General features: G+C 39.8%; 1 protein-coding gene and 1 long non-coding RNA gene across 2 annotated transcripts in view; both read left to right on the forward strand.

Annotated features, from left to right (window-relative positions):
• The first annotated feature begins 233 nt into the window (after positions 1–233).
• On the forward strand, positions 234–2105 carry LOC117294383. The gene is made up of 3 exons (XR_004519524.1): positions 234–275; positions 1230–1286; positions 1842–2105. It is a non-coding gene; the product is annotated as an uncharacterized LOC117294383 (long non-coding RNA).
• Positions 2106–8910: 6805 nt separating this feature from the next.
• Positions 8911–12032, forward strand: part of LOC117294633 (myoferlin-like) — a 144103-nt gene continuing 140981 nt past the window's right edge. The window contains exons 1-2 of the mRNA XM_033777128.1: positions 8911–8987; positions 11662–11792. The gene's annotated coding sequence lies outside the window, so the exon portion shown is untranslated. The remainder of the gene's footprint in view (positions 8988–11661; positions 11793–12032) is intronic.

The raw sequence follows: 12032 nt of genomic DNA on the forward strand, positions 1-12032 counted from the left end.
GGGAGTTTTTAGAATTATGTATTTCAAGAGGCGGTATCACTGAGTATGGATTGAATTTTTGGTGCGTCTTCATAAACTCTTGGAGTATCAAGAAGACGATAGGCCTACCCATGCCGGATTAACATGAGTTGAGATTTGTGAGTTTGGTGTTATTTACCGAGCTTTGTTTGTTTTGATTGACTGTTTGCAGGGAAGAGGTTGAATCAAGGAAGAGGCTGAGTGAGAAGAATGCAGAGGACTTGAAGCATATGGATAAAAGACGAAGAGACAACCAGGTTATTACAGTTTGGAGAAATCTTTCCATAAAGCTTTGTCCTTTTTCTTGAAACTGTACTTAATTTTGGTCCAATTCCAATCCATCAAGTAATTTATTTATTTGTTTATTTATTTATTCACTTAGGCTTTAAAAACTTCAAAACACACAGCAACAATAAGTAGAAATGTGTAATTTTTACATTTTTAGTAAAATAATTAGAGACATATCAACAAAAAGCAAGCAGAAGCCTATAGGGATTGCCCAATAGGGAACCAAATCACTATCCAGTTCTTGAATTGGTCTCAACGTTTTGACTAGCTTGCTATAGTCATCGTCAAAAGATTGACTCCGCGGTAGTGCAGTTAATTATGATCCTATAAAGCTAAAGTAGTTGTCCCAGCCAATTTTCTATACCTTCCGCCCGGGTATAGTTACAAAGCAGGACAGTTCTTTTCAGAACAAGTCTCTCAAAAATCTGATAATCTACTATTTGTGGTAGTAGAATAAAGAAAGACAGTTCTCTAAGAACAAACTCTACCTGGCAAGTAGAAACACACATGGTGTTACCGCAAACCAAATATATATTGATACCTCACCATGCAATGCCTAAATTCTTTTGTACCCTTTTCACTGATGAAAGAGGTTTCTAAAAAAATAATTGCCTTGTTAGTGATTTCCAATCCATGTTTAGTTTCACCTCACATGTAGGTACTTGTGAAATTTGTGTGTAATTTCTTTTCCCAAAAGACTTTGATGCTTTATTTGTCGTTAAAAAGACAAATAGTTAATTATTTTCTGCAAATTATTTATTATGACCCATCAAAATGAACTAGGCATATCTGAGCTTTTAAGGAACTGGTGGTTCTCAAATGTAATACTGTAAAAAATTAACGATGCCTAGTGATCAAATGCACACAAAACGTGCAACTACACAGCTGATGTAAATTTGTCCGATATTTGTCGTTTATTTTAGGTTGCGTAGAGAACCCTACTGAAGTACTTTCGACGAGCAGTAGCGTCTAGACAAACAGTAAGTACAGTCTTTCTTATGATTTTTCTCCTGTAGATGATCAGCGTATATTAATAGAAACATGAGTCTTTAACCAATAGTTCTTTTCCGAACCAACACTACTCATAAAGAGATTCACATAGTGTTATCGCAAAATGTTCTTATAGTTACAATTCCACCATACAAAGTTTCAAATCCTACTAATGGTGGTGGGCATCAAATAGGTGGGGGTGGGGGGTGACAAGGGGAGGGGGGGCACAATATCAAATGTCCCCCCATCTTTTTGACCACCTTAATCATGAAGCCCAAGTATTGCACTGTGTAAGACCAACCCTGTGTCTCGCCATGGGCATTAATCCTGGGGGCTATAAGGATGACACAACTTTTTAGAAGGGTGGGGGACACTATATCAAATGTCCCCCCTCAAAATTTACCAAAGATTGCACCACAGAGCATCTAAAATGCAGAATTTTCCCGTGCCTATATCCGCTTAGGGCTTAGATGAAGTGTCATTTTTAGTAACAATACAAAGTATGAGAATACTAGTGAATTCTTTTTTTAAACCCTGACTTGCAGCTGCCCCCAAGCCGGTTTCCAATGCATCAGCTTTCTACAGTAGAGGGCGCCAGATTGCTGGTTACTCTGCCATGGATGCATTGCTACAATCAAGGTGAGTTTATTGGGTTTTTTAAAGTGGGGCCTTAAAAAAACATGTTATTTTTTATATGGCATTAGTTCTATTTGTCCTCACAACCTGATGTTGATTTCTTTAGAGCACAACAACTTTTTTTTAATTCGGGAGACTTCTCTACTACCTCAGATTAGATTCTCTGAATGGACCCTACCCATGAAATATGCTAATTACACTCATGCATGCGTACAGACCCTGTTGGTTGCAGACGCGCAACCGTTTAAAAAAACAGCGCGATGCTCCCTCATTTTGCCAACCAAAACGTTAGTGCGCACGCGCTATGTGCAATTTACATATTTCATGGAAAGGGTCTATTGGGGAGACTTCTCAGTTCTGAAAAGAACTGTCCTGCTTCTTAAATACTACCTAGGCAGAAGGTAGGAAATCTACCTAGCAAGTAGATACGCATGTTGTTATCGCTAACATTGATACCTAGGTTATTGATACCCCACCGTGCAATGCCTCAAGTCCCATATTCTTAATGTTGTTTGTCCCCTCAGGCAAACCAACTCTAACGTCACGGTAAAGCGTACCCCTTGATTCCTGAGCGTCTCTAACTCAAAGAGGTTGTACCCGATCACAAGCTACCCGGCTGGAGGCAGAAGAGAATCCCCACAGCAGTCAAGACGTCTCAGATCAGTCTACAAGGGTAGGTCATTCACACACTTAAAAAAAAAAGTATTATTGTTACTTTTTTACCCTTTCACCGATGTGTGTTAGCACTGTATACTCAGTACTTTGCCGATTGCTGTGGAAAAATATCACCAGCATGTTACTCGGGTGGGATTCGAACCCACAACCCTTGCAATTCTAGAGCAGTGTCTTACCAATAAGACTACCGTGACTGCCAGTAGCTAGAGGCAGTTTGAATCCTATGTTTTGGCAGCGGGTACCACAACGATATAATAGATGTTAACATAGGATTCGAACTGCCAATACGGGTACTGCATTAATATTCTTTAGCACCAATGTAACATTACCATCTATAACAATAATAACATTAATTAGTTTTTATCTCAAATGTCTCAATGTGCAATGTGCTTTTTATTTTTTGCTTATTTGTTGTATTATCTGGTGTCAGTTTGTGAAAACGGAAAATGCCTTTTTGCAATCTTCGACGCATGTATAAAGTTCAAAGCATCAATAAACCATTGTTAGAAAGCTAGTTGAAAATACCCATAACTTTTTTTACAGAGCTTGATTTTAAAAATGTTCATTGCTGTTTTCCCGGATTGCTACTTTTTACTTGTATTTGTGTGTGTCCGTTTGTAATGTTGGTGACGATTTGTCTGATTTGTGCACTTTTTCCGCCAGATTCTCAAATCTTGGTAATACGTGTTACATGAACGTCATTCTCCAGTCGCTATTCTGTCTGGAATGCTTCAATGCAGACATGAATCGAGACATCATTCCACTCATGCAGAAATCAAGTCTCTACTGGTAAGACATTTTGGGCCCCTCACGATTGAGACTTGTCAGAGAAGATGTGGCGTAAACACTGGCATAACTGGGATGGGTGGGTTGGGGCATCATATTCTTCAACACTTTCAAATAACACTGTGTGAATGTGTGCAAGTTCACACAGTGTTTCAATCCCCTACATTATGTGGACTTTTGTTATCAGGTCCACTCTTGTTATGTAGTGTACATGAGTTTTAACCCAATTCACCTAACGTCATCATCAGAATAATCTTGGATGCACCATTTTGGTGGTCAATGTAAACGTGTGTTATTCAGTGAAGTGCGCATTTTAGGCGACGCGGCATTTACACGTAAACCTATTGACCACCAACATGGTGAGCGTGGCATCAGTTGCTGCATGTGACGCGCTTGCAAGGGTTCAACTACCATGATTGAAAGCTATTCTATTTACGTCCACGTCATTGCTGATCAGTATTACAGATACAATCGAATCAAGACAATGTAACCATTGATGGGCTTTACCCATAGAGCTATATCTAGACTCTATCTAGACCAGGAATAAGAAATGTTTTTATTTTTTGTAAAACAGTCATGACAGTCCTCGATCATCATGACCATGGCAATGTTTCTCTGTTTTGTAACAGAAAAAAATGTCTTACTTTTGTCATGGAGGTCGTCCATGCTTTTGTCGAAGTATTTATCAGCACAAATCGGAGTCACTGGTGGGAAGTTTTGGTTGTTATTTCCGATCCTTCGAGGGTGACGGCAATTGGTAAAAGCCGGAACTGCCTGATCTGCCGGAACTGCTAAAAAAAATGAAATTTTTCGGATAATTGTATTGCATTTGAAGTCGGAACTCAGTTGGAATGGTCAAATACATCAGTTTTTGTTATAACTACTCACTAACCTGTGCGAAAGATTATTCCTGGAACTCAAAAACATTAAAATTTGACTGACTTTGTTGATCGCATGACGGACAAATCGGACAGCAGGTACCAGACTATGCAACAGACGCACGCAAAGTGGCACTGTATTCGTAATCGGGCGGTGCGTGGGTTATGTGATGGTCGCTTATAATATTGCAGGTCGGAACTCACATTGCTTGCAGTCCTACGCGGTCGCACATTGCAGGTCGGAACTCACATTGCTTGCAGTCCTACGCGGTCGCACATTGCAGGTCGGAACTCACATTGCTTGCAGTCCTACGCGGTCGCACATTGCAGGTCGGAACTCACATTGCTTGCAGTCCTACGCGGTCGCACATTGCAGGTCGGAACTCACATTGCTTGCAGTACTACGCGGTCGCACAATGCAGGTCGGAACTCACATTGCTTGCAGTCCTACGCGGTCGCACAACGCAGGTCGGAACTCACATTGCTTGCAGTCCTACGCGGTCGCAAATTGCAGGTCGGAACTCACATTGCTTGCAGTCCTACGCGGTCGCACATTGCAGGTCGAAACTCACATTGCTTGCAGTCCTACGCGGTCGCACATTGCAGGTCGGAACTCACATTGCTTGCAGTACTACGCGGTCGCACAATGCAGGTCGGAACTCACATTGCTTGCAGTCCTACGCGGTCGCACATTGCAGGTCGGAACTCACATTGCTTGCAGTCCTACGCGGTCGCACATTGCAGGTCGGAACTCACATTGCTTGCAGTCCTACGCGGTCGCACATTGCAGGGCGGAACTCACATTGCTTGCAGTCCTACGCGGTCGCACAATGCAGGTCGGAACTCACATTGCTTGCAGTCCTACGCGGTCGCACATTGCAGGTCGGAACTCACATTGCTTGCAGTCCTACGCGGTCGCACATTGCAGGTCGGAACTCACATTGCTTGCAGTCCTACGCGGTCGCACATTGCAGGTCGGAACTCACATTGCTTGCAGTCCTACGCGGTCGCACATTGCAGGGCGGAACTCACATTGCTTGCAGTCCTACGCGGTCGCACAATGCAGGTCGGAACTCACATTGCTTGCAGTCCTACGCGGTCGCACATTGCAGGTCGGAACTCACATTGCTTGCAGTCCTACGCGGTCGCACAATGCAGGTCGGAACTCGCATTGTAGTCTAAGCTGAATGGGGAAATTCAAGACTTTCACCGTGGAAGAATCTGTCCATTTAATTTGTAATATTGTAAATAAATCAGTTGTATATAAAGGTGGCGATCTATGTTACAAGTTTTGGAATGGCTTGTCAATTAATATCTTATTCATTCTGGTTTTCTGTATCAGGGGGGAGATCGTACACACACGGCCATACGTTGTACTGTGCGGTATTCGGTGGGTAAAAGCCGGAACTATCATTTTATGTTTTACTACGACGCTTAGGGAATCCACGAAGATTCTACACCCATACGTTGTGCGTTATGCGGTGGGTAAAATCCGGAACGATAGCAGTTTTCTGTTTTACTACGGTGCTTTAGGGATCTACAAGTTGTACACACCGTACGTTGTTCGTTATATTTGGTGGGTAAAAGCCGGAACGATGGCAGTTTTGTTTAAATAATCTTTCAAACGATTTTGTTCGGTTTATGAAAAAAAATGTTTTAAAAATAATTCAGGATTTCGCGGTTAACCGTCATTCAGGGCAGCCTAGCCTTAGCCCACCTTATTGAGCTATTAATGGCTCCGCTTTTAACATCGGTCTCATCACTGTAATGGTGACAGTGATGAGACCGATGTTAAAAGCGGAGCCATTAACAGCTCAACAAGGTGGGCTAGCCTAGCCTATAAGCATATCAATCAATGCATCCACAGCCGTTTCTATAAACATTTGTATTATTTCTAAGCTTAAAATTAATTTGTTTTGTTTTCCCCTGTATGTATCAATGAATTTGGTTATGTACATCAACCCTTATTTTTACGATGCACTTTCTTGGGGTAATACTTTAATAGAATCCTGACAAGAGTTCGACTTATTTTTTTATTTAAAAAAAAAATGTAATGCTCGTGAACAGTTACTTATAATCCCCTTTTTATAATTGCCTTGTTTTAAAAGTTAATGAAATTTATTCTCTCCAGCTTTGCTCTCTCATGCATCAACTTTTTAAAAAACCTCGCCCAATTCCATCAGTTCTATGTTTAAAAACAAAATAAAAAAATTCATCATCACTTCACAATCTTCACCGCTAGATTAAACACTTTATTTCATTGCAAATGTACACGTCAACTTTATTCCGATTGATCAACACGTCAACCTACTTCATCATTGGATTGTGTACAAACATTATGTACACGTAAACTTACTATTTTTTTTCTCGATTTTGAAAGAACGCCCTCCATCGGTGGAATAGTCGCAAGGTGTTTAGCGTTGAGTGCATTCAGTATGCATTTATTTTTCTATTTCTCTGTTTTTCTGCCACCTAAAAAGTAGATTTTACTGGCGTCCAAAAGTGGTCATCTCCTTTACTCTTTTTAGATAGAACGCCCTTCATCGGTGGAATAGTCGCAACATGTGTAGCGTTGAGTGCAGGACGGTGTGAGATGTTATTATGTATGCCATGCAGTACTGCCCGCTCCGGACACTTTTGCATATTATGCAATTGTGTCCGGGGCTATGCAAAAACCGCCCGGTGTACATATGCAATAATGTCCTCCGGATAGTATTGCATAGAGGACATAATTGCATGCGACACCGGCACTATTATATGGGGACGAAAAGTGGCCATCTGTTTTTCTGGTATAAAGAAAGCAGATTTAATCATTTTGTTTATATAACTTTGTACTTCTCTGCTACCTGAAAATCAGATTGAAAGTTTTATGAAAACACATTTTCTACTTTTCTACTTTTCTGTTACCAGAAAAGCACTCCGGTTTTACTTGATCTCCCTATGCCGGCGGACGCATTAAACCGGTGACACCATAGAGTAAGGACAAAGGCTGTCCTTTATAGACCTACTGTATGGTGACAATAAGGAGATAAAGGAAAACCTGCTTTTCTGGACAGAAAAGTAGAAAAGTAGAAAATGCATTTTCACAATTAAGCCTACAATGTTCTTATTTTGCAATATTCTTACATGAAAGGTGTAGACTCCTGTACAAATTTAGATGTTAACAACACTTTTTTTTTTACATTATTTTACAATTTTTAATTATTGTTAGCCTCAGAGTGAATTAAATAGTGGATGCTCCATTTAAAAGTGGCTGGGGTAGACATATTAATCTGGGAACTAATAACCTTCCTTATTCTAAAATAAAGGCACTGGACACTATACTCAAAATAATTGATAAAAACTTGTAACGAGCAACAGAAAGCTGTTAAAAACATTGTGAGAAACAGCTGTAACGAAGTTTTTGAGAACTTAGAAGTAAATTCTCAGTAAAATATTTGAATTGAATTCGAGATCTCAGCTGAGGTATCGAATTCAGAAACATCTGAAAGCACACAACTTGTGCGACAAGGGTGTTTTTTTTCTTCCATATGATTCTCTCGCAACTTCGACGACCAATTGAATTAAACAAATTACAGGTTTGTTATTTTATGCATGGGTTGAGATAAGAATGGTCTTTGATAATTACCAAAAGGTGTCCAGTGCCTTTAACAAAGGTCAACTTTGGTCAGTTGTTTAAAAATCAAACGAAAAACCAAACCAGACATAAGTTTTTGCGTCATCACAAAGAATCTCACATTGTGTTATTATACTATCAACAGCTCCTCATTACACGTTACCAAGTAAGGTTTTATGCTAACAATTATTTTGAGTTATTACTAATAGTGTCCACCGTTGACAACAGTCTTTGCCCCCAAAAATTAACTTTATAAAGTAAATTATGAATTGAAAATAAACACATAAAGCAGTTGGAACTATTACTGCATCTGCACAATCTTTATTTCTTGAATGATAGGCAAGTACTGTCTTAGTACATGACGTCAATGTTCATACGTCTCGTGATTCAATAATATTTCAAATTTGCTTCAACTTCCGGTTTGAACGGAATGACCAGGCCTACTTTGGTTATGTACCTGCAACTTTATTATTTTACGCCATTTCATTCAGATAAAATATAAACTGTCAACAAAATTCTGTAGTTCAGGATATAGGGCCTACTCCCATAATATTGCGAATTTAGCATGGTCTCCACACATGAACTTGATCATCAGGAGACCCTAGACTCTATATCATAATACTGTTTTTTCACAGAATTTTGTAAAAATACACATCCGGTGTAAGGATAAAAAAAATTATAAAATGGTTATTTTATCCCTGATGCAAATTTGACATAATTAAGTTAAGGCATTTTTTTTAAATAAAAAAATTCCGCCACCCCTTCCCCACTGAGTTATGGTCTACGAGTCAAAGATCACTATAAACCGCCTTCCAATACACTCGCCTTCGTTGCGGTTAACTTCCCTTCTTCACCGGGGTACCAGTATAGAAGCGCGGGAACCAACGTCCTACTTTGAATCTATAATCTTCTTCTATACAGTTATTCAAATCGTGGTTTTGTATTGGAGGAATAGAATCTGTGACAATTGTAGCTTTTGTGTTAAGACAGTCACCGTGACGGAACTGAGACTGATTGTGTATTGAAATTTCTGCTTGTTACGTGCATACCAATGGCACCGGACTCCTTCTAATGGCGTTTAACAGTTTTGTTTTTGAGAGGTAAGAATCGTTATCAAATCTTCAATTTTTAAGGTCATTATGAAGACTTCATGTTAGCACCATTTGCTCTCAGTTTATAAAGTTGTAACTGTGGTAATCAACAATGTATTTTTAATGCCTTGCATGCTTGCATGTTGACGGAAAGCGTCGACCCATGTCTCAGTGACTCCCTGTTGATTTAGAACCCCTACTATAGAAATCTTTTTCTGAATATAAGAGAAATCTGGGGCCAATTTCATAGAGCTGCTTAAGCCAAAATTTTGCTTAAGCACGAAAACAGCTCGCTTATTTTACACATGTTACTGGCCAACATGTTATGCCATATACATTGATTGTGACTGGTATTTAGCTGTTGTTCTCTTAGCATAACAATTGAGTGGAGTCTTGGCCGGTAATCTGTGCTTTTGTGCTTAAGCAGCTCTATGAAATTGGGCCCTGCTTAAAGACAGTGGACACTATTGGTAACTACTCAAAATAAATATACTCATAAAACCTTTCTTTATAAATGGGGAGAGGTTGGTAGTATAAAACATTGTGAGAAACAGCTCCCTCTGAAGTGAGTTTTCGAGAAAGAAGCAATTTTCCACGAATTTGATTTCGAGACCTCAGATTTGAATTATGAGGTCTCGAAATCAAGCACCTGAAAGCACACAACTTTGTGTGACCATGGTGTGACAAGTATGGGTTTTTCCCCATTAATATATCGCAACCTCGACGACCGATTGAGCTCAAATTTTCACAGGTTGTTATTTTATGCATATGTTGAGATACACCAACTGTGAAGACTAGTCTTTTACCATTACCAATAGTGTCCAGTGTCCACAGAAAATAAACATTTTGAGCAAGGCCTATGGCTGTTTAACTATGTGGCAACATTTTAAAAAAAAGGTTTTCGTCGCAAATTTTGTCAAAAGGTAAATACCTTGTTTTCTAAGCTCTTGCCGGGAAATTGTCCGTATATCCCTGCCACCACTTTTTGTTATGACAGAAACAATTTTATCCGTTCCGGCGGTGACAAGTTGGTGCAGCTTTGGTGTAGGCCATGATTTTAAACAAATTAGGCCTAATGATAGGCCTGTCCCAAAACTATACATAATTTCGAATCTGAATGTTGTGCACTTGTTTGTTTAGCCTCGGTACACCCAACTGAAAGAGCGCTCATGTGGTAACGGATGAAAAAGTGGTGGCAGAATACGGAAACTTTTCCGCAGGGGTGTAGAAGTCATTAATTAATTTGGTAAAAATATTATTATTCCAAAAGTATTGTGAATATTGAGCATGTTCCCACACGGGCCGGGAATGTTGCTCAGGGAACTACATAGGCCTATATCATCCTGTATCGTGAAATCACACTCAAATTTTTGACGCCGAAATCCAAAATGGCGACATTTTACAGGCCTGTGTGAGTATTTTTTAAATTTCGAGTACCGAAGTGCCGATTTTCGGCAATCATTCGTTGCGGGCACCTTCCTCGAGGGTGCTGGTTCAATTTGAACTCCTCAACTTGTTTATTCTCGGTAACATCGATGTGCTTAGAAACAGTTATTACATCATATCTTGTTAAAGGCAGTGGACACTATTGGTAATTACTCAAAATAATTATTCGCGTAAAACCTTTCTTGGTGACAAGTAATGGGGGGAGGTTGGTGGTATAAAACATTGTGAGAAAACGCTCCCTCTGAAGTGCCATAGTTTTCGAGAAAGAAGTAATTTTCCACGAATTTGATTTCGAGACCTCAAGTTTAGAACTTGAGGTCTCGAAATCAATCATCTAAACGCACACAACTTCGTGTGATAAGAGTGTTTTTCTTCTTTCATTATTATCTCGCAACTTTGATGACTGATTGAGCTCGAATTTTCACAGGTTTGTTATTTTATGCATATGTTGAGATACACCAACTGTGAAGGATAGTCTTTGATAATAACCAATAGTGTCCACTGCCTTTAAGTTTATTGTAATTCCCAAACCACTGCGAGATGAACACAAAAATGTTGCTCAAAGATCCCTTCCCAAACGTCCTTCACCTTAAAATCTCACTTTAACATTTTACCCAGAAAACCAAAATGGCGACATTTTACAGTTCCCCCGAGGGTTTGGTTCAAATATTTATTCACGATGGTATCAATGTGTTTTGGCAACGAATGATAATAATAATAATAATAATAATAATTGTGGCTTCTTATATAGCGCACATGTCCGTCACCCAGTGACGCTCCTGGCGCTGTAACATACAGTATTTCCTGCAAGATGTGGGACTACGTTTTGAATTATGAGACCTAATTCTGATAGCACCATTGTTTTACAAGGTACTGTGGCGCAATTTGCTGCCGATCGGACCAGGAACACCGGGGCGAACCCCTTCTCTTTTCGATAAGTGCACTGGGTTCTTTTACATGCGTTACATAACACATGGGACCAACGGCTTAACGTCCAATCCGAAGGACGAAGCAATGGTGAAGTGTCTTGCTTAAGGAAACAGGTGTCACGGCTGGGGATTCGAACCCACACTCTGCTGATCAGAAACACCAGAGTTTGAATTTGATGGGTGACGTCAGTTCTTGTTTAAAATTTCAAAATGAGCACACTGTTAGTTGGATAAATCAACACATGATGATGTCCCGATGACGCCACTATAGCTGTCATTCATCAATTTTGTCTTTTTTTATCTTTCAGACGGTTCGAAATAGCTGCAAAGCGGTTTGGTCCTTTGTCCAGTAGATGCAAGGCTCAGCGTAAAGCAGCTTTCATCAGGCAGTGAGAGTTGGAGAAACACGGCAAGCTTTTGTAACAGTGTCCTTGAAGAAGTAACTATAAACAGTCAACTTGCGGACAACCATGTGTCAAATCTCTCTTAATAGAAGTGTTGAAGAATGAAGATGAGCAGAGTATACTCTGTACGAAACATCGAGACCAAAACTGGCTCTTTTTGTAAAGGAGATCTACACAAAGTTGTACCCGGAAGTTTACTGTTTATAGTTACTTCTTATTATAACATCACTTTAAAGCCAGTATACACTTTCGGTAAACAGTATTGTCCAAAGACC

The sequence above is a fragment of the Asterias rubens genome, chromosome 9 (assembly GCF_902459465.1).
Source record: "Asterias rubens chromosome 9, eAstRub1.3, whole genome shotgun sequence".
NCBI classification, from domain to species: domain Eukaryota; kingdom Metazoa; phylum Echinodermata; class Asteroidea; order Forcipulatida; family Asteriidae; genus Asterias; species Asterias rubens.